The sequence below is a fragment of the Nicotiana sylvestris genome, chromosome 5, assembly GCF_000393655.2.
Source record: "Nicotiana sylvestris chromosome 5, ASM39365v2, whole genome shotgun sequence".
NCBI lineage: Eukaryota > Viridiplantae > Streptophyta > Magnoliopsida > Solanales > Solanaceae > Nicotiana > Nicotiana sylvestris.
Window position 1 is genome coordinate 62,314,999 of NC_091061.1, and position 23,800 is coordinate 62,338,798.

A 23,800-nucleotide genomic window follows, 5' to 3' on the forward strand; every position below is an offset into this window, starting at 1 on the left:
GTCTATTTATACATCATTGGTTTTCAAGTTACCGAGCATTCGACCAAAATTGAACCTCACGTCTATTTCAAATCAAACTCATCCTCAAGGAGCATTGTCACTGACCAACATACAAACATGAATATATACAAACTAAAGTTTCCAAATAAAGACAAAATTAAGCTCCTACAATAAGAACAAATGGCCAACATGCTTCAAATCCTCCAGATTTCCATATCACAAGGTTTTTACATTGAGAAGAGCTAAATAAGTACCTGAGATCACAAATAAAAGAGGGTAAGAAGATTAGCAATGCAATAGCAAAAGCAAGGGTCAGCAGCAAAGCAGATCAACAGAAACGACCATCAGCTCCAAAAATCGAATTTCAAACGCAGAAGTTGAAATAGACAACCAGAAACCAATTCGATCCAAACAATGGACTAGGAAAACTTCAACCCAAGCTGATTTTAATCCATTTATAAGGTTGACTAGTCAGGATTTGTTGTATCATCAAGAAAACTTCATAAATTAGCCAAAGAACTCAATGGAACAGTACCTTTTCTGAATTTTTTCGTCTAGAATTTTCAGAGATTTTTAGCTCTTCCTAGTTTCTTGGGTCTATATTTTAGCTCTTGAATCCCTGCCTTGAAAGGCAAGATAGAGATGCCTTTATAGGCAAGGCATTAGGGCGGGCCTTAAGAGTTCATTTTTGCCCTTTGGTCCCTTTTTAATTTTTATTTTAGCTTAAACACCCCTAGTTTAAATTCTATTTTTGCAAAGTAGTCCCCCCCAGCTTCCCAGAAGCTTCCCAAGCAGTTACACCCTATATTCCTTAAACAATTACCTAATTTACCCATTAACCCTTTGAAAATTACTTCAAAAATCCAAACGGGTCAAATTAACCCAAGGATATAGACCAAATTAAACGGGCTACATTTGCGAGATGGGTCAACAATAGACTAAAGCCCAATTCGTACATTAACATCCCTAAATTCTATGAGCTTCTAAGAGATAGAACCATCCAAGTACTGGAACAATTTTCAAACTAAGACCCTAACTAAATTACTATTAACTGACACAAATAAAGGGAATTAACTGAACTTCTAGGCGATTAACTAATTAAGAAAGGATCCCGAACTAATCATGCATGAATAACAAAACTCCGGAACAACTAAACAAAACCCAGAAGAGGAGATGAAGCAAAAACACAAAAGATAAATAAATAAACAAAACGAATAAAGAAGATACCTAACACCAGCCAGGAGCCGATTCGACAAACTTTGAAGGGCTTTTCAAATTCCTGACCGGAGTAGCCCTTAATCATGTGTTTTCATGTGAAAATACGCGAATAAAGTCCATTACAGTCTAAAATCCTCAACACACCCGTTGATTTGGACTTTGGGATTTTAGGGTTCTTCTTTTCTGATCAAGATTCGAGAAGTTCTGGTTTGATTCGAGGCAAACGGAGTGGGGATTTGGAATGAGGGGCTCTTGATGGTCATGCGGTGTTATTTTGGGAGTGGTTGGGGGTGGCGCCGCCGATGGACGGTGGTGGATATTGGGGCGGCTCCGTTAGGGTTAAGCTTGGGTTCTCTAAGAGGTGAGGGATTGAGAGACGATACCGGGGGGAACAGGGCTTTTGGACAATTAAATACTAAGGGACATGGGCTTTAGGACCGTCCGATCAAAAAAACCTCAACGATCCTGATCTGATACCCATGAAATGACGTCGTTTCACTTAGTTGGGGGATGGACCGGGTAGAGGCGGGTTTGGGCTGGGTATTGGGGCGATTCATTTGGGCTGAGGACAAATAAATGGGTTTTAGCCCAGATTTTCCTTTTTATTATTTCCTTCTTCTTTTTTTTCCTTTTCATTTTTCTTTTAAAAATTCTTTTTCTTTTTCCAAAATTGGAATTAAAACCATAATTAAACCCTAAACCAAATTATCCTGCCATATTAACTTAATTAAACCAAATAATTGTTACTACATATAATTAAAAACCAAATTAAAGGAAAATTTACCAAAATTCAAAATTAAAAGTGCAAAATAAACTATTTTTATGATTTTTCCCATTTTTATAAAATAACTAATTTGTCAATTAATCCTAAAATGTAAAATTAAATCCTAAATGCAAATGCAACATATTTTTTGCAATTTTCATTAATTAAATAAAATAAAAATGCACAGACAAATGCAAACAGTTACCAGAAAATGCCACGAAAATCCCCAAAATGGCAAACACTGACAGAAATTATTTTGTTTTGAATTTGTTGTAGTAATACATATTGGCAAAAAATCACGTGCTCACAGCTGCCCCTCTTTGCTCGGAAACACGAAGAGTTTTCGTGCAAAGATAAAGTAAGCGGATACGAGCGATTTTTGCCCGTCTGAATACTCTGTGGGAAGCACTTTTGAAAGATTTAACCGCACCCTGCTTCTGAGGTTGCCTACATATCCTTGGCTGAAAAGGAATCAGGTCAGTGTAGTTCAGGAATGTCTGGTAGCTGGGACTATCATGAAGTTGGGATTTCACTGCCGCTGCTGCTGCTACTGCTTGTTCAACCTCCTTATTACACCATGTCAAAATAAAACAAGAAGCTAGACTAGACTATGATCTATGGATTACAAAAGTCCTATCTATATCTTCAAACTTGATCTTGTGCTTCTTGTTGCCTTGTTGTTCTCCATTCTTTCGGAGACATCCATTTGTTGCCACCTTGAATGGTAAACTGAGATGTTTTTCCCCTTCTTCAGGTGGGTGCCTGACATTTGAACTTGATATGTCTTCCCATGCTATCCAGGCGGGCTCCTGACTTTAAAATGTGAATGTATTCCCATGCTACCCAGGCGGGCTCCTGACTGCTAACTTGAAATGCATTCCCTGCTCTTCAGACGGGCACCTGACTTAAAAATAAACAAAGCGAAGAATTTGAAAGCTGAAGCTTAAATGGTACTCCCTTGTTCTATAGGCGGGCTCCTGAATGCTCCATTTGAAAGTATTCTCTGCTCTCCAAGCGGGCTCCTGACCTCGTCTTGAAATGTATCCCTACTCTCCAGGCGGGCACCTGACTTCAAAATAAACAAAGCAAAGAATTTGAAAGCTAAACTTGAATGGTACTCCCTTGTTGTCCAGGCGGGGTCCTGACTGTTGCATTTGAAAGTATTCCCTGCTCTCCAGGCGGGCTCCTGACTTCAATTTGAAATGTATTCCCTACTCTCCAGGAGGGATCCTGACTTTAAAATAAACAAAGCAAAGAATTTGACAGCTAAACTTAAATGGTACTCCCTTGTTCTCCAAGCGAATACCTGATTTCAACAAAATAGACAAAAACAAATAAAATTTCCTGCCCCAGTTTGGTAACTAGGCACATATGTGAGTGTTAAACTGAATCATATTACCAAATATCACTGAGAATTTGAAATCTAGGTCCCATTATGCAGGGGGGTCCTGACAACTCTTAACTAAACGACAATTTTAAATCTAAGTCATATCTTCTACAGGTGTCACTTCTGCTAAATGTTGTTATCTAAGAGAACCTTTAAACTACTCCCCATTATCCAAGAGGGTCCTGAAAATCAAAGGTCAAATTTTATCTTAAGGGTAACAACTTTCATGTCTGAATTATACTACCCTCTAGTAGAGTATACGCTAGATGTTGTTATCTAATCGAAATCTTAAGCTATGTCTCATTATTCAAAAGGGTCTTGGAAACTCCTAATTGCGTCCTATCTCGAACATGCAAACTTCTAAACCAACTTATATTCCTTTGGGATATATTTATGCTAAATTATGCTATTTCTGAACTTTAAACTAGGTCCCATTTTCTAGGAGGGTCCTGAAAATTAAAAATCAAACCTGTTTGGTGACTGCCTTTCTTTATGGAGGGTTTCTCCGAAACAACCGAAATTTTCTGCCCCTGCTTCAATCAAAGAAAATCTTGTCAGTTTAAAATGGTGGTTAGCTGATGGCATTCTTGCTGAAGATCTTTCCGCTGTATTGTTTTGTTCTGACTGGCTTCCCCGAACTGGTCCTGAACCGCTTTGACTTTCTGACTGACTTTCAAACTCCATGACCATTTGACGAACCGAGTGTCCTATACCCATGTTTTTATTTTACCTCTGACCCTTTTATCTGAACCTTTGCATCTCCCATGACATTACCAATCCATTCCACCGATGAAACTTCCGGTGATTCTTTGTACCACTCTCTTACATCATGTTACCCTTGGTATGCTTTGACCACTCCGTGCTTTTGCAATTTTGGAAGTTGGTAGTGAGCTTTGAAATCATTTTCACTTGATTTGGACAAGACTGACATTGAAACATCTTTAGATAAATACCCAAACAAAAAATAAAATGTAATGACTCTGCGGGTTAAGGATAAGAAGAATCCAAAACCAGATGACTGCTACAAAAGGAAAAAGAAAAAGAAACTTATCTGAGTGGAACATCTGGTACCAATGATCATGACATGCATTTAGGATTAATCGGCCCAATATGTCCAACCAATCAACCTTCAGTTGTCGTACTTCATTGCCCCAGAATTTCCATGACTTGATTACCTTACCCAAACCTTAACCTTGTTCATCATGCGGTGCCTTGAAAGGTTTTCACCAGCAGACCTCTTTCATTCGTTAATCTCTAGACGCATTTTCGCCTTACGGTGCCCATGAGGGTTTTCACCAATAAGACTCTCTCGTTTTTCTCTCAACTCTCGTCGCCTTACGGTGCCTGTGAAGGTTTTCACCAATAAGACTCTCAATTTTATTTCTCTCTACTCCCATCACCTTACGGTTCCTGTTAAGGTTTTCACCAATAAGACTCTCTCATTTTTATTTCTCTCAACTCCTGTCGCCTTACGGTGCCTGTGAAGGTTTTCACCAATAAGACTCTCTCATTTTTATTTTTCCTGCTTAAACTAGAGCGTTGCCCCTGACATGAATTACATTTACCTGCTCGACTTGGCATTTCTCAAAGACTGATCAGAAGGCCTTTCTTTGGACCATAATGCCGACTTTTGGACAGGGTTAGAAGGAAAGGGTATAAAAGGCTCAAAACAATTCAAATGGGTTAAAGTTACAACTTTCGGAATCAGGTTTCTCCCAACAAACACAACTTCTGCCCTAGTTTCTTGCATGGGGATTTTTGGATTTTGTTTTGATGAGACCGAACTGTGAGGCTGCCTACGTATCCTTAAACGGAATCAGGTCGAACGTAGTTCATGTTATAGAAATTACTTCGTTGTTGTGATTTTTCTTTTCTCTTTTTCTTTTCTTTCTCTCTTTTTCTTCTGTTATTCTTCTTTTCTTCTTCTTCTTTTTCTTTTCTCTCTTTTTTCCTTTTTGCTTTTCTCTTTTCTTTTCTTTTCTTTCTCTTTCTTCTCTCTTTTCGTTTTTCTTCTCCTTTTCCTTTCTTGTTCACTATTTCTTTTCCCTTTCACTTACTTATCCTCCGCACTTGCGTTTCTGAATTATGCCGTCGATCCCGAAAGAGGGGTATGAAACAAAATAAATAAGGCTCAAAAAGGGGTTACAAGGGATAAAGTGTTTAGATGGAAGAACAAAACACCTTCGTCATTCCAATCTTGAAAATATGCCAAATACAAACAAGTACAATCAAACAAGGAAATCATATATAGTATCTTTTGACTGCATCAGAATTGATAGCCATTTCTACACATTTGCCTTCTATATCTGTCAAATACAATGCGTCATTGGACAATACTCTGGATACAACAAATGGCCCCTACCAGTTTGGGGAAAATATTCCTTTTGCTCCAGCTTGATGAGGCAAGATACATCTCAACACTAGTTGACCCACTTCGAACTTCCGTGGACGTACCTTCTTGTTATATGCTCTCGCCATTCTTTGTTGGTACAATTGGCCATGACATACTGCCACCAATCTCTTTTCATCAATCAGACTTAATTGGTCCAAGCGGGTTTTTACCAATTCAACATCATCAATTTCTGCCTCAGTAACAATCCGAAGGGATAGGATTTCAATTTCTGCGGGTATTACTACCTCCGTGCCATACACCAACAAATAAGGAGTAGCCCCTACTAAAGTACGGACAGTAGTGCGATATCCCAGCAATGCAAACGGCAGCTTTTCATGCCACTGTCGAGAACCTTCCACCATTTTTTGAAGTATCTTCTTTATATTCTTGTTGGCTGGCTCGACTGCTCCACTCGCCTTAGGGCGATATGGGGTGGAATTGCGATGTGTAATCTTAAACTGCTGACATGTCTCCATCATCAGATGACTGTTGAGATTAGCACCATTATCCGTGATGATTACCTTCGGAATCCCAAACCGACAGATGATATTTGAATGTACAAAGTCGACCATTGCTTTTTTGGTCACATATTTGAAAGTTTTTGCTTCAACCCACTTGGTGAAATAATCTATGGCTACCAGAATAAATCTGTGTCCGTTTGATGCTGCTGGCTCGATTGGCCCAATGACATCCATGCCCCAAGCAACAAAAGGCCATGGTGCAAACATTGTATGTAATTCAGATGGCGGAGAATGAATCAAATATCCATGCACTTGACATTGATGACATTTGCGCACAAAACTAATGCAATCCCGCTCCATAGTGAGCCAATAGTAACCTGCTCGGAGAATCTTCTTTGCCAGAATGTACCCACTCATATGCGGTCCACAAACTCCGGAATGTACCTCGGTCATGATAGTTTTGGCCTATCTTGCATCTATGCATCTTAGCAATCCCAGATCTGGAGTTCTTTTGTACAATATCCCTCCACTAAAGAAAAATCCACTTGCCAATCGTGGGATTGTTCTTTTCTGATCACATGTGGCCTGTAGCGGATACACTCTCATACTGATGTATTCTTTGATATCATGGAACCGTGCATCCCCATCAAGTTCTTCTTCCACCATATTACAGTAAGCATGTTGATCACGGACCTAAATCTGCAAAGGGTCCACATAAGCATTATCTGGATGATGTAACATTGACGCCACAGTAGCCAAAGCATCGGCGACTTCATTATGGATCCTTGGGATATGCTTGAATTCTATCAACTGAAACCGTTGACAAAAATCATGCAAACACTGTCTATACGGTATGAGTTTAATATCTGGTGTTTCCCATTCTCCCTGAATTTGGTGCACCAGGAGGTCCGAGTCACCCAAGACCAAGACTTCCTTGACACCCATATCTACAGCTAACCTCAAACCCAGGATACATGCCTCGTATTCGGCCATGTTGTTGGCACAGTAAAAACGAAGCTGAGCCGTAACAAGGTAGTGTTGCCCTGTTTCAGAAATAAGTACCGCTCCTATTCCCACACCCTTCATGTTTGCAGCCCCATCAAAGAAAAGTTTCCATCCCGGCTTCTCGACTTGTTCCAACTCATCAACATGCATCACCTCTTCGTTAGGGAAATAAGTTTTCAAAGGTTCATAATCTTCATCAACCGGATTCTCGGCCAAATAGTCTCCAAGGCCTGTGCTTTCATTGCAGTTCGAGTTACGTAGACAATGTCAAACTCTGTAAGTAGGATCTGCGACTTTGAAAGCCTCCCTGTGGGCATAGGATTCTTAAAGATATACTTAAATGGATTCAAGCAAGATATGAGGTAAGTAGTATAAGATGACAAATAGTGTTTCAGCTTCTGTGCCACCCAAGTTAGGGCGCAACATATCCTCTAGAGAAGAGTATACTTAACCTCGTAGGACGTGAACTTCTTGCTGAGGTAATAGATGGTCTGCTCCTTCCTGCCAGTGATATCATGTTGACCCAATACATAGCCGAATGAATTGTCCAAAATCGTCAAATATAGGATCAAAGGTCGCACTGGTTCTGGCGGGACCAACACGGGTGGATTTGACAAATACCCCTTTATCTTAACAAACGCCTCCTGACATTCATCTGTCCACTTGACCGCAGCGTCTTTCTTTAACAGCTTGAAGATAGGCTCACAAGTTGTCGTGAGTTGAGCGATGAACCTGCTGATATAATTCAATCTCCCCAACAAAATCATCACATTGGTCTTGTTCGTCGGAGGTGGCAATTCCTAGATGGCCTTGATTTTTGATGGGTCCAATTCAATACCCTGGCAGCTGACTACGAACCCCAACAACTTTCCAGACGGCACCCCAAAAGCGCATTTTGCAAGATTAAGCTTGAGATTGTACCTGTGAAGCCTTCGGAAGAACTTCTTCAGATCCCTGACATGGTCAGACTGCTTTCTAGACTTCACGATCACATCATCCACGTACACCTCGATTTCTTGGTGTATCATATCATGGAATATCATTGTCATTGACCTCATGTAGGTCGCCCCAGCATTTTTCAAACCGAATATCATGACCCGATAGCAGTACGTTCCCCATGGTGTGATGAATGCCATCTTTTCTGCATCTTCCTCGTCCATTAAGATCTGATGATAACCTGCGTAACAATCCACAAAAGAATCAATCTCATGTTTGGCACAATTGTCAATCAATATAGGGATGTTTGGCAGGGGGAAATTATCCTTCGGACTTGCTTTGTTGAGATCCCGATAATCAACGCACACCATGGTCTTGCCATCCTTCTTTGGCACAGGCACAACATTGGCTAACCAGGTGGGATACCGCGTGAGCCGAATAAATTTCGCGTCGAACTGCTTGGTGACCTCTACTTTGATCTTTACACTCATATCCATTTTGAACTTTCTCAGCTTCTGTTTGATAGGAGGGAATGTCGGGTCAATGGGCAACTTGTGAACCACTAAATCAGTGCGCAGACCCGGCATGTCATCATAGGACCATGCAAAAATGTCTTTGTATTCGAACATTGATCTAATTATATCCTCCCTGAGTTGAGGTTCCAGATGGACACTTATTTTAGTTTCACAGACATTTTCTTGGTCCCCTAGATTAACTGTTTCTGTGTCATTCAAATTAGGTTTGGGCTTTTCCTCAAAATGACTTAGTTCCTTACTAATTTCTTCATAGGCCTCATCATCCTCAAATTCCAACTCGTCATCGCACTCAATTTCTTGTATTGTTATTTCAGAGTTAGATTGGCTTTTAAAACTGGGCCGAAGATTCCTCATGCATGTCATGTCATTGATATCAGCATAAAAAGAACTGTACAAAAAAAAGAAAACAAAAATAAAATTAGAAGAAATGAAGGAAAAGGAACAATTGCATTTCACTGAATATAAAGATAACAGGGTTTTAACACATCCAACTGGACGGGACATAATATCTGAATTACAGACCCTGAAATAATCCAGAAAACTAAAAGAAAATCAAAACCCACTACCAAGACTCCCTCCGGGTAGGAAGAGGAGTAGCTTCCCAGTTGTTGACTTTTGCACGTGGTTCCACGAATTGCACATCTGCCCTGCTGGACCCTTCCCCAACCTGAACCATGTTAACCTCGGCGAATAACCTTTCAAACCCCTTCTCCAAATATCCATCGGCACCAATCAGTGGTCCAGGGACCTTTGACAGCAGTTGCTTTCTGATACCCGGCCTGACGAATGACCTAGACAGACGCGGGATTGGCTTTGGTAGTGCCCATGCTTTCTTTTTCATTTTTCTAGCTCTTCTCACGTCTGCAACGGTAGGCTTGAACCCAAGACCAAAAATATCCAGATTCTTTGGAAGAGAAACTGGCTACACAATACCTTGCAGAGATGCACCTAAACCCTTGCCCGGTACGAAACCATTTTTCAACATTTCAACAGCTACCATAACTGATGTCGCAGCTATCTTTGGAGTTGTAACGCACTTTCCTTCCGGAATTTGCTCTACTGATACTGTGTCGGGAACCTGATAAACCTATGGTCCCTTGTCATCGTCAATCTCTATGAACAGAATGATGACACCGTTGGGCACACACAAATTATCTTCACCGTGTACAACAATTTCCTATCGATCCCATTCAAACTTGACCATTTGATGCAGAGTAGACGGGACTACTTTGGCCGCATGGATCCAGGGTCATCTCAACAACAGATTGTATGAAACAGCCACATAGAGCAGCTGGAATTCCATAGTAAATTCAACTGGCCCTATTGTGAGCTCAAGCACTATGTCCCCGACTGAATCTTTCCCTCCACTGTCGAATCCCCGAACGCAAATACTGTTCTTGTGAATTCTTTCATCCTCCACTTGCAGCTTGTTCAATGTGGAGAGAGGACAGATGTTCGCACTTTACCCGTTGTCAACTAGTACCCTAGTAACCACGGAATCTTCGCATTTCACCGTCAGATAGAGGGCTCTATTATGATCGCTACCCTCCATGGGTAACTCATCATCAGAAAAAGTGACTCGATTTACCTCAAATATCTTGTTAGCTATCTTTTCCAAGTGGTTTACTGAGATTTTGTCAGGAACGTGGGCTTCGTTCAAGATCTTCATCAAAGCACGATGGTGTTCGTCTGAATGGATCAATAATGACAAGAGCGAGATCTGAGCTGGTGTCTTCCTTAACTGTTCCACAATGGAATAGTCTTGCGCTTTCATCTTTCTCAGAAATTCTTCTGCTTCTTCCTCAGTTACTGCTTTCTTCACCAACACTGGATTATCTTTTGAGGTCTTAGCTTTTCTCAACTCTTCGGGGGCAAAGCATCTCCCCGATCGAGTCAAACCATGAGTCTCACACACTTCTTCTTTAACCTCTTTCCCCTGGTAAGTTACTGTCACTCATTCATAATTCCAATGGACCGCCTTGCTGTTGATCACTGGAAGCTGAGTTACTAATTTTATAATAACAGACTCTGTGCGAGCACCCTTCACGATCACAACAGGTTTACTTGTAACCCCTGATACCACCACTTTAGCTTTCTCTGGTTTCACTGCAACAACCCTTGAAGACCCTTTCTCGGCTACCACAGCTGGCTTATTGTCTACCCCTTTCAACTGGACCACTAATTTCCCACTGGTTACCTTTTCCTTTGAACTGGTTTCACTGGAGCGGATCATCATCACCGTCTGTGAGGGTTTCTTAGCCTCCCCTCCCTTGTGTATCAACTCAATCATATGGGTCTCATGGTGAGCTGGTAGTAGATTCTGGTTGATATTCAGTATTTCTGGGGCCCGAACCTCGATCCGATGAGTATCAATAAGCTCTTGTACAGTTGTTTTTAGTTTCCAACATTTCTCTGTGTCATGGCCCAGGGCCCCTGAACAATACTCATAACTCACCGAGCGATCAAGATTTCTGGGAAGGGGATTCGGTAGTTTGGCTTCGATCGGATTCAACATACCCAACTGTCTCAGCCTATGGAATAGACTAGTATAGGATTCTCCCAATGGAGTAAAAGTCTTCTGCTTCTGCAGCCTCTCATTCTTGAAGGCTTGATTGGGTCGAAAACCTATTCCAGGAGGATTTTTGTAGGTTTTTGGGGGTGGATAGTTATTTTGTGGAGCTGGCACACGCCACTGCGCATGAGCAGGAGGTTGGGTATAGGTTTGTGTGTGATAGACAAAAAATGGGGATCTGGCGGTGGGTAGTAATGTTGTGGTGGGCTATATGGAGTGTGGAGGTAGGTTTGGGGATAGGGTCGAGGCTGGTTGTAGAACTGTGGAAGGTTCCTAGATCCACCCCAATCTGCTTCGATCGTTGCAACATCTTCTTTCTTCTTCTTTCCGAGTACACCTCCAGTACCATTTGGAATGGCCTGGGTGGTTGCTTTGATTGCTGAATAACTCATGATCTTGTTGGACTTGAGTCCCTCTTCAACCATGCCTCCCATTTTCACGACTTCATTAAAGGACTTGCCCACTGCTGACACCAAATGACCAAAATAAGTGGGATCCAAAGCCTGCAAGAAATAATCAACCATTTCACTCTCTTTCATTGGGGGGTCAACCCTTGCTGCTTTCTCTCTCCAACGGAACCCATATTCTCGAAAACTCTCACCGGGCTTCTTCTCAATCTTCGTCAAGACAGACGGTCCGGGATGATTTCAAGATTATACTGAAAATGACAGGCGAAGGCTTGGGACAAATCGTCCCATGTGTACCACCTGCTATGATCTTGTCTGATGTACCATTCTAGCGCCGACCCACTCAAACTTTGGCTGAAATACGCCATCAGCAATTCATCTCTTCCGCCTGCTCCTCTCATTTTGCTACAAAATCCTCTTAAGTGTGCTACTGGATCACCATGCCCATCGTACAAATCAAACTTGGGTATTTTGAACCCCGCTGGCAATTGAACATCTAGGAAGAGACATAACTCTTTGTAGGCTACACTCACTTGACCTCCCAGCCCCCTTATATCTCGGAACGATTGCTCTAAGCTTTTGACCTTTCTGGTCATCTCTTCATGCTCGGGATTTTTGGGCGGTTTCTCGGTCTCTGCCAGGATATCAAGATGAGGAGTGTAAGAATATGGTTCTGGAACTTTGAAGGTGGGTTCAGGGGGGTAGTACTGGTTGTCGTGAGTTTGGAACAGGGGTTCACTGGAAGATCGATGTAATGTAGCAGGTGGAGGTACCACAAAAATAGGTGTAATTGGTGGAGGAGGGTATGAGACTTGTTTGGGCGGTGGAGCTTGAGAAGTATGGGAAGTGGCGCCATGACATTGTTGGTAGAGGGGAAAGGCTGGAGATGAGTTCACAGTGGGAGGCTCCGGAGGTTGGGCTGATGGTGGGATATAAGCAGGATTGGCGGGATAAATCGGTGGTGGATGCCCCTTCGCCCAAGCTTGGTACATTTCAGCCATCTGTTGTTTTAGCTTATACATTTCTTCCCTCATTGCATTAACGTCTATTTCTTCCACCTCTTTCGATGGGTCGACGATACTTGTTTCCAGTTCCTGGCCGACCATATTCAGCCTGTCTTTCGATCGGGTATTGTAGGAGTGAGTTGCCAGAACGCCAGTCAACTAACCACCTGCCTGAACTTAATACATCAAACAAACAACCTTGTTAGCGATTAGGCTTTAACATATTGGTAACCGCACATTGGGCGTGAATGCACCTAAAGAGTAAACCATCTCTATTGTGTATTTGATCGGTTGCATGCGTCATCCCGGCCTTTTCTTTCTTTTAATTGCAAACATCCCCTTTTCTTTTCTCTTCTTTCCTTTCCTTTCATTCTGGCCTCTGTTCTCTCTTTGTTTTTACTCTATCTTATTTTCTATTTTTCTTTCTTGTTTTTTCGCTCTTTCCTTTTCTTTACTCTCTTGTTTTTCCTCTTATTTTCTTTCCCTCTTTTCCTCTCTCTCCTTTTTTTATTTGGTTGCGGTCGATTCCTATGGAGATTCCCTACGTATCATGACCCCACATGAATCAGACCAAGCGTAGTTCTTGTAGATAAGTGCGAAATAAAATATTTTTGGGATTTTCAGTTTTCATAAAATAAAGTAAAAAAACAACGGATGCTTCTATTACAAACTCAAAATTAATTCCAAAAGACTAACTGATTGCGATGCAACGATGAAATACATACTCCGAAAATAGACCTCATACTTCAACAGATGAAAACACATACTCGAAAACAACTCGACGGACCCTAGCAGAAAGGAAAACTCAACATGACTGACAGACGCTTAACAAAAGGGAAATGCAGACTCAAGCGAGAAAAAATCATGAATACATCAATGCTCCTGGTGCCTACGGGACATCATTCGGTCTCGTCGCGGGCCTATATGCAAGCTCCCTTTGAAGTCAATCCAAGTCATTCATTATCTATTTGACAAATGTCATTACTGCTGCGAAGAATGTAGTGCGAGTCATATCCTCACAGATGTGGCACTTCATAACGATGTAGTCAGCGATGTTTCTAATTCTCTCTCTTATTACGCCTTTTTCTTGTAACAAACGCCCAATCTTCTAGGCCCTGGCCTCCAAAGTTTGCTCAGCCGCATGATTTTGCTCCTGAAGTTGTTGCAAATCTATTTCTAATTGCGCCAATGTCGTATAACAATGTTCCCTTTCAACTTTGAAGTCTTTTGCCTGCTTGATCATTTTGTTTTCCGTGGCGATGGCCTTTTTTTTAACCCTGCGACCTCATTGTCGTACCTTTCTCTCAACTACTTAACCAGGCATACCTTTATCTGCGTTTTTAGCCAATTGTTTTTGAGCCTTGGCTAGTTCACTTTCTGCTTTGTTTAAATCAAAACTATAGTCACTCACTTTCTTCCTTAGGTTAGCTATGAGTTTTTCATCCCTGTCACTTCGGGCTGGATTTTCTGCCGCTACTTTCATCTTCTGAATTTGAGCTCGAAGGGCTTCATTTTCTTTGGCTAGCCTTTTCTTTTCCCCTTCATCCACCGCAACCTGCAAGCTACTCTCAAATTGAAGCTCCCTGACTTGCTTTTCCAATTTTCCTATTGTGGCCCTGTACTCATTCTCCTTAGCTACCCAAGCCCACTGTTCTTGTGACGCTTCAACGAATTTTTGAACGTGAGGCTTTTTGGCTGGTCTTTCTGGTTCAGTCCTTGCGGTGTTCTTCTTTCAATACCAAGCAAGATAGGCGGGTGAGACTTCACCTCTAGATAAATCACGCACTCGAGTGTTTACTGTCAAGTACTGGCATTCATTCCAAATAGAACGAACTGTCTCTTCATGAAATTGACCGTCAGAACTAACCTCGACCGCATGCACACTATGATCTTCATCTAGGTGCATCACCTGACACCTTTCCAACTGTCTCATCGCCCGGTAAGGAGCGTAAGGCTGAATACCCCACAGACCCATCAGAAGGAAGTAAGGACCAGTGGAAGGCATATACATAATTTCTTCAACAGGAAGCCAACCCAATGTCCACTCTATTTGCCCTGGAGTAATGGAGCGAAGGCAGGATACCCACTCTTCAAACCCCTCTGGCAGCTTAAACCCTGCAATTCTTGTGTCAAACTCTTCAATACAACTTTTCTCTGTGGATCCATAACTCATATACTGAGGGCGATGGCACAGGTGCTCGATCATCTACATCTGTAATAGCAAATTGCACCCCTCGAAGAAATCTGCCCCAGCTTTACAGGCTGTGAGAGCTCGGTATATCTCAGACACTATTATAGGGGCGAGAATGCCCTTGGCATTGGTAATCAGGACCTTAACGACTCCGGCCACCCGCAAATCAATATTCCCGTCTTTTTGAGGAAATACCACAAGTCCTAAAAAAGCTTCCATGAAGTCGAAACGCCTACGCTCATCCCATTTTGTTCGGTTTCCTTTGCTACAAACCCCGCTTGCCGGATCATTGAACCCTCCTACATGCTCGTACCTCTGGTATATAAAATGTAGAGTAGCAAAACCATCCTCCAACTCGGAATACGGTACTCCTTTGCTTATCATCAGAAAATCCATGAACTTGTGAAAGTTAACGGCTCTTGGAGCGATCAGATACTTATGCCTCAGCCATTCAGTACTTCCCATATAACCTGCTATCTCTTCCAAGTTTGGGGTGAGTTAAAAATCCGAAAAGTGAAACACGTTATGGGCTGGGTCCCAAAACGTAACCAAAGCCTTTATGACATTTCCTCTGGGCCTGATTTTTAACAACCCGGTGAGACCTCCTAACTGTATATTGACCTTATCTTTCTCTGATTTTCCCAAATCTTCCCACCACATGTGCAACTCCAAAGGGATCTTGTTCATGACTGCTATCGGCAAACTTGGACTCGTGCTCATTCTGCACATTTATTAGTGTGATTAAACAAAAATCAAGACTCATTTGACTCAAAGACAAAATTGACACACTTTCTTTTCCCTTTTTTTCAAAAAATAAAATCCGGTTTTGCAAATACGGCCTTTCAGCACCTCGAAGATGAAGATTTTAAGGTTGTGTTGGCTAACCGGTGAAAACCTTGAAAAATGACCACAGGAAGTTGTTCGTGCAAAAACAGCATTCCGACGCTCTTTTAGGGACATTCGGCTATTTCTGACAAGAATGGCATCACCCTAACTATTTTCAAATAAAAGTAAAATTTTTGTTCTTTTGGATTATTTTTGCAAAAAGGAAGTTGGACCCGATGGGGGTTGCCTATGTATCTCACACCCTGTGAGAATCAAACTGGCATAGTTCGGGCAAATAAAACAAACTAATTTTTGAAAACAAAACTCCCTTTTTCATTCCATTGGCAAATAAAACAAACTAATTTCTCAAAAATTCGGCAGAGTTTCGACACTATTTGGACATTTGTTTTTTCGAAACAGGCGATTAACTCTCTTTAGCCCTCGTACTGCCATTTCTTTCCAAATTCTCTCCTTTTAAAAAGTCGGTTAGCATGCAAATCCGAAGCAAATAAATGCACAAGTAGCAAGTAAGATGTATCAGGATGGTCTTTTGTTTCGGGTGCACCTGTCCTAGACAGACACAACCCCTGTGTTGAGTCTCCAAAGTCAAATATGCACATGATACAAACAAACGTTCCTACTAGGGATCCGTCATGAGGTATTGTTATACTAGGTTTAAAACCCTGGGTTTATTTGTTCTAGACCTGGCTTACCCGAGAGGACAACTCGAGCCGAGGAGGGGGCTGCGTACCGGTAACCAAAGGATCATCCGGCTTTGCAACTTGTCCGAGCCTCGTTCTATTTGGGATTTGACACTAACAGAAAGAAGTCACGACCAGCGTGCACTCCTCATGAGAGAGAAGAAAGGGGTTTCGTAGCAGTTTATATATACAGTTCAGATAATATCAAAGCGATAAAAAGCAACATTTAGCACATTAGGCCCAAACATGTGAATAAAATCAGATAATAAATAAAGCCAAATACAACAATTCATCTAAGTGCGAATTCTTGAACCCTGAACTCGAGATTCTAGGTTCGGTCCCCAACAGAGTCGCCAGAGCTATCATACCTCCTTTTTCACTACACCCCCGGAAGAGGAGTATAGAGGGAGTTTTTCCAATTAAAGGACAATCGAAACGGAATTTATTTGTTTAAAGGTTCAGAGTCGCCACATGGGAGATTTATGGTGTCCCAAGTCACTAGTTGAATCCCGAATCGAGGAAAAGCTTGACTCTGTTTAAAAATTCGCGAACCAGAAATCCGGGTAAGGAATTCTGTTAACCTGGGAGAAGGTGTTAGGCATTCCCGAGTTCCGTGGTTCTAGCACGGTCGCTCAACTGTTATATTCAGCTTAATTATTTGATTTTAAAAAAGTTTTAAACCTATGTGCAAATTCTGACTCTTTAACCACTTCATTTAATTATTTAAAGAAGATTGCAACGTTATTAAAACACGTCTCGAACCACGTCACATAAATGCACCCGTGGTCCTTGACATACTTTAACATCGTTGAGATTTGGATTTGGGTCACATAAATGCGCACCCAAATTTAGGGAAGTAACTTTATTAAAATATCGCACATAAAGCAACTAGGCGTTTTTAACTTTGCGAGGGCCATGGAAATTTACTAAATGGCACGCCTCAAATTCTAAATAATTTTAATGACAAAATTAAAGAGGGCCACGCGATTTGTCATTTTACTTGGCGCGGCGCGCCTCGATTCCATTTTTAAGAGGATATTCAAACTATAGCTTGAAGGGCCATGAGTTATGAGTTATCTAATTATGACTCACCTCCAATCTATTTGATGGGCTTAATTAATTACCACTAAATGTAGTTAAAGGTTTCATTCAAACTAACTAGGAAGGCTTATGTGAGGGAAACTTAATTCATTACATAAAGGGCTTGGACCAACCCAATTTGATATAAGAAAACACTTTCCGAACTGGGCCTCAAAGTGAGCCCAAATTCTGAGCCTTGCAGTTGTTGAGTCAAGAACCAATCATCGAATCCCTACCCCGTTTGAGGCTGTCAGTGAATTCAACATGAGCCAAGGAAGGGACGGGTACCTGTACAAGCAAGCTTGGGAATCATTTTAACTCATCATTAACCAGTTAGATAACACCCAATAATGATCTGATCATGGAAGCACTCGTGAGTTCCAATTCCAATTACTAACAATAGGCGATGGAATTTAACAACTTCAGTCTCATAACAGCACAGTTAATCATATTGCTCCTGTACAGAGGCTACCACATCTACTGATTTTAGTCATTCAATCATCTAATTAAGTGGGTTGCTGCTTAAAGTTATATGCAGAACTTCATCGTTGATTCAACTAAACGAACATGATGTTTAAGCTTTCAGGCAGATTCGAAACTAAATGTCATGACAAAGTCTATTTATACATCATTGGTTTTCAAGTTACTGAGCATTCGACCAAAATTGAACCTCATGTCTATTTCAAATCAGACTCACCCTCAAGGAGCATTGTCACTGACCAACATACAAACATGAATATATACAAACTAAAGTTTCCAAATAAAGACAAAATTAAGCTCCTACAATAAGAACAAATGGCCAACATGCTTCAAGTCTTCCAGATTTCCATATCACAAGGTTTTAACATTGAGAAGAGGTAAATAAGTACCTGAGATCACAAATAAGAGAGGGTAAGAAGATCAGCAACGCAATAGCAAAAGCAAGGGTCAGCAGCAAAGCAGATCAACAGAATCGACCATCAGCTCCAAAAATCGGATTTCAAACCCAGAAGTTGAAATAGACAACTAGAAACCAATTTGATCCAAACAATGGACTAGGAAAACTTCAACCCAAGCTGATTTTAATCCATTTCTAAGGTCGACTAGTCAGGATTTGTTGTATCATCAGGAAAACTTCAGAAATTAGCCAAAGAACTCAATGGAACAGTACCTTTTCTGAATTTTTCATCTAGAATTTTCAGAGATTTTTAGCCCTTCCCAGTTTCTTGGGTCTGTATTTTAGCTCTTGAATCCCTGCCTTGAAAGGCAAGATAGAGATGCCTTTATAGGCAAGGCATTAGGGCAGGCCTTAAGAGTTCATTTTTTCCCTTTGGTCCCTTTTTAATTTTCATTTTAGCTTAAACACCCCTAGTTTAAATTCTGTTTTTGCAAAGTAGTCCCCCACACAGTTTCCCAGAAGCTTCCCAAGCAGTTACACCCTAGATTCCCTAAACCAATTACCTAATTTACCCCTTAACCCTTTTGAAAATTGCTTCAGAAATCCAAACGGGTCAAATTGACCCAAGGATATAGACCAAATTAAATGGGCTACATTTGCGAGATGGGTCAACAACAGACTAAATCCCAATTCGTACATTAACATCCCTAAATTCTATGAGCTTCTGAGAGACAGAACCATCCAAGTACTGGAACAATTTTAAAACTAAGACCCTAAACAAAATACTACTAACTGACACAAATAGAGGGAATTAACTGAACTGCTAGACGATTAACTAACTAAGAAAGAATCCCGAACTAATCATGCATGAATAACAAAACTCCGGAACAACTAAACAAAACCCAGAAAAGGAGATGAAGCAGAAACACAAAAGATAAATAAATAAACAAAATGAACAAAGAAGATACCTAACACCAGCCAGGAGCCGATTCGACAAACTTTGAAGGGCTTTTCAAATTCCTGACCGGAATAGCCCTTAATCGTGTGTTTTCATGTGAAAATATGCAAATAAAGTCCATTACAGTATAAAATCTTCAACACACCCGTTGATTTGGACTTTGGGATTTTAGGGTTCTACTCTTCAGATCAAGATTCGAGAAGTTCTGGGTTGATTCGAGGCAAACATAGTGGGGATTTGGAATAAGGGGCTCTTGATGGTCATGCACTGTTATTTTGGGAGTGGTTGGGGGTGGCGCCGCCGGTGGATGGTTGTGGAAATTGGGGCGGATCCGTTAGGGTTAAGCTTGGGTTCTCTAAGAGGTGATGGATTGAGAGACGATACCGGGGGAATAGGGCTTTTGGACAATTAAATATTAAGGGACCTGGGCTTCAGGACCGTCCGATCAAAAAACCCTCGACGGTCCTGATCTTATGCCCATGAAACGACGTCATTTCACTTAGTTAGGGGATGGACCGAGTAGAGGCGGGTTTGGGCCGGGTATTGGGGCGATTCGTTTGGGCTGGGGACAAATAAATGGGTTTTAGCCCAGATTTTCCTTTTCATTATTTCCTTCTTCTTTTTTTTCCTTTTTCATTTTTATTTTAAAATTCTTTTTCTTTTTCCAAAATTGGAATTAAAACCTTAATTAAACCCTAAACTAAATTGTCCTGCCATATTAACTTAATTAAACCAAATAATTGTTACTACAAATAATTAAAAACCAAATTAAAGGAAATATTACCAAAATTCAAAATTAAAAGTGAAAAATAAACTATTTTTATGATTTTTCCCATTATTATAAAATAACTAATTTGTCAATTAATCCTAAAATGTAAAATTAAATCCTAAATGCAAATGCAACATATTTTTTGCAATTTTCATTAATTAAATAAAATAAAAATACACAGACAAATGCAAACAGTTACCAGAAAATGCCACAAAAATCCCCAAAATTGCAAACACTGACATAAATTATTTTGTTTTGAATTTGTTAGAGCAATACATATAGGGCAAAAATCATGTGCTCACAGCTGTATGTTTGGGCATGGCGGACAGAAAAATGAGGGACTGGTGGTGGGTAGTAGTGTTGTGGTGAGCTATATGGGGTATGAGGATAGGTTTGGTGGTGGGGTTGAGGTTGGCTATAGTAATGTGATGGACCCCTGGGTCCGAACCAAGCTCTTGAATCAATCGTTGCTACATTCTCTTTCTTCTTCTTTCCAATTACTCCCCCAGTTCCGCTTTGAATGGCCTGAGTGATTGCCTTGATAGCCGAATAACTCATGATTTTGTTTGTCTTGAGCCCTTCTTCTACCATACTGCCCATCTTTACCACTTGATTGAAAGACTTGCCTACCGCTGATACCAGATGACCGTAATAAGTAGGTTCTAAGGCCTGCAGAAAATAATCCACCATTTCACTTTCTTTCATTGGAGGGTCAACCCTTGCTGCCTGCTCTCTCCACCTAAAACCATATTCCCTGAAACTTTCATTGTGCTTTTTCTCAAGTTTTGTCAAAGACAGACGGTCCGGAATAATTTCAAGATTGTACTGAAAATGGCAGGCGAAGGCTTAGGCCAAATCATCCCATGTGTACCACCTGCTGTGATCTTATTTGGTATACCATTCCAATGCCGATCCACTCAGACTTTGGCTGAAATAGGCCATCATTAATTCATCTCTTTCGCCTGCCCCTCTCATCTTGCTACAAAATCATCTTAAGTTTGCTACTAGGTCACCATGCCCGCCGTACATATCAAACTTAGGCATCTTGAACCCTGTCGGTAACTGAACATCTGGGAACAGACATAAATCCTTATAGGCCACACTTACTTGACCTCCCAACCCCCTCAAATCTCTAAACGATTGTTCCAAGCTTTTGACCTTTCTGATCATCTCCTCATGTTCGGGATTTTTGGGTGGCTTCTCGGTCTCTGCCGGGAGATCAAGATGAGGGGTGTAAGAATATGGTTCCGGAACTTTGAAGGTAGGTTCAGGGGGATAATACTGGTTGTCGTGAGTCTGGAACAGAGGTTCACTGGAAGATGCAGCAGGTGGAGGTGCCACAAAAATGGGAGTGACTAGTGGAGGAGGGTATGGGACTTGTTTGGGTAGTGGAGCTTGAGAAGTATGGGAAGTGGTGCCATAGCATTGTTGGTAGAGGGGAAAGGCTGGAGATGAGTTCACAATAGGAGGCTCCTGAGGTTAGGCCGATGGTGGGATATAAGCAGGGTTGGCGGGATAAATCGGTGGTGGATGACCCTTTGCCCAGGCCTGGTACATTTCAGCCATTTGCTGCTTTAACTTATACATCTCTTACTTCATCGCATTAACATTCAATTCTTCCACCTCTTTTGACGGATCAACAATACTTGCCTCCGGTTCTTGGTTGTCCATGTTCAGCTTGTCTTTTGATCGGGTGTTGTAGGAGTGAGTTGCCAGAATACCAATCAACTAACCACCTGCCTGGACTTAGTATATCCATAACAACCTTGTTAGTGATTAGGGCTTTAACAAATTCGTAACCACACATTTTGGGGAATGAATGCACCTAAGCAGTTAACCATTTCTATTATGCATTTGATCGGCTGCTTGCGTCATCCCGGCTTTTCCTTATTTCCATTTGCAATTTCTCTTTTCCCCCTTTTTCTCTCTTTTCATTCTGGCCTTTGCTTTTTCTTTGTTTTTTTATCTTCTCATTTCCCTCTTGTTTTGCCATTGTTTCTTTCTCTTGGTTTTCTTATTTTTCTCTCTTTTCTTTTCTTTTTCTCTCTTGTTTTTCCTCTCTTTTTTTCTTTTTCTTCTCTATTTTTTCTTTTGGTTATGGTCGAATCCGATGGAGATTGCCTACGTATCATGACCCCGCATAAATCAGGTTGAGTGTAGTTCTGGGAGGTAAGTGTGAAAGTAAATAATAAAACATCTTGGGATTTTCGATTTTCATAAAAACAAATGCTTTGATTACAAAGACTCAAAACTAACAGACTCCAAAAGAAACTAACAGACTTTGATGAAAAGATAAATACAGACTCGAAAACAAATGACAGACTCCAGCAGAAAGAAAATACAGACTCAAAACAACTGACAAACTCTAACGGAAAAGGAAATACATACTCAAATGAAAAATCATGAATACATTAATGCCCCTGGTGCCCACGGGACATCATTCGGTCACGCCGCGAGCCTATATGCAAGATCCCTTTGAAGTCGAGCCAAGTCACTCATTATTTGTTTAACAAATGTCATCACTGTCGTGAAGAAGGTGGTGCGATTCATATCCTCACAGGCTTGTCACTTAACAACAATGTAATCGGAGATGTTTCTAATTCTCTCTCTTATGACACCTTTTTCTTCTAACAAACGCCCGATCTTCTGGGCCCTGGCTTCCAATGTTTGCTCGGCCACATGATTCTGCTCCTGAAGTTATTGCAAATCTATTTCTAATTGTGCCAATGCTGTATAACAATGTTCCCTTTCAACCTTTAAGTCTTTCTCCTGTTTGATAATTTTGTTTTCCGTGGTGATGACCCTTTTCTTTAATCCAGCAACCTCATTGTCGTACTTTTCTTTTAATTGCTTAACCAGGCGTGCTCGCTCATCTGCATTTTTAGCCAATTGCTTTCGAGCCCTGGCTAGTTCACTTTCTGCTTTGTTCAAATCAAAACTATAGTCACTCACTTTCTGCCTCAGGTTATCTATGAGTTTTTCATCTTTGGCACTTCGGGCGGGGTTTTCTGCCGCTATTTTCATTTTCTGAATTTGGGCTCGAAGGGCCTCATTTTCTTTAGCTAGCTTTTTCTTTTCTCCTTCGTCTGCCTCAGCTTGCAAACTATTCTCGAATCGAAGTTCTCTGACTTGTTTTTCCAATTTGCTTATGGTAACCTTGTACTTGTTTTCTTTGGTCAACCAGTCCCATTGCACTTGTGCTCCGTCGGTGAACTGTTGGACATGGGGTCTCTTTGCGGGCCTTTCGGGCTCATGATGAACTCAAGATATTTTACCATACCAAGTGGTGTAACTAGGCTCCACCTCGCCTCTGGATAGATCTCGTACTTGCGTATTAGGCCCTAAGAATTTGCACTGATGCCAAATCTGACGCACTTTTTCTTCTGGGAACGCGGCTTTTGGTTCTAACTCAATGACCTGTCGACCCAAATATTAATCGTGCGGGATGGTCTGGTATCGGCCTAACTGATGTAGGACTCTGTGCGAAGCATAAGGCTGGATACTCCGAAGACCCATCAACAGCAAAAAACACACCTCAGCCGACATATAGATTACTTCACTGACCGAGAGCCACCCGATCGTCCATTCGATCTTGTTTGCAGTCAAAGATCTCAAATGAGCATACCATGCTTCCATACCATCCGGGAACTCATAACCCTCTACCCGTTTTTCATGTTTTTCGATGCATTCAAGGCCAGTCATACCACAATTCAAGTAT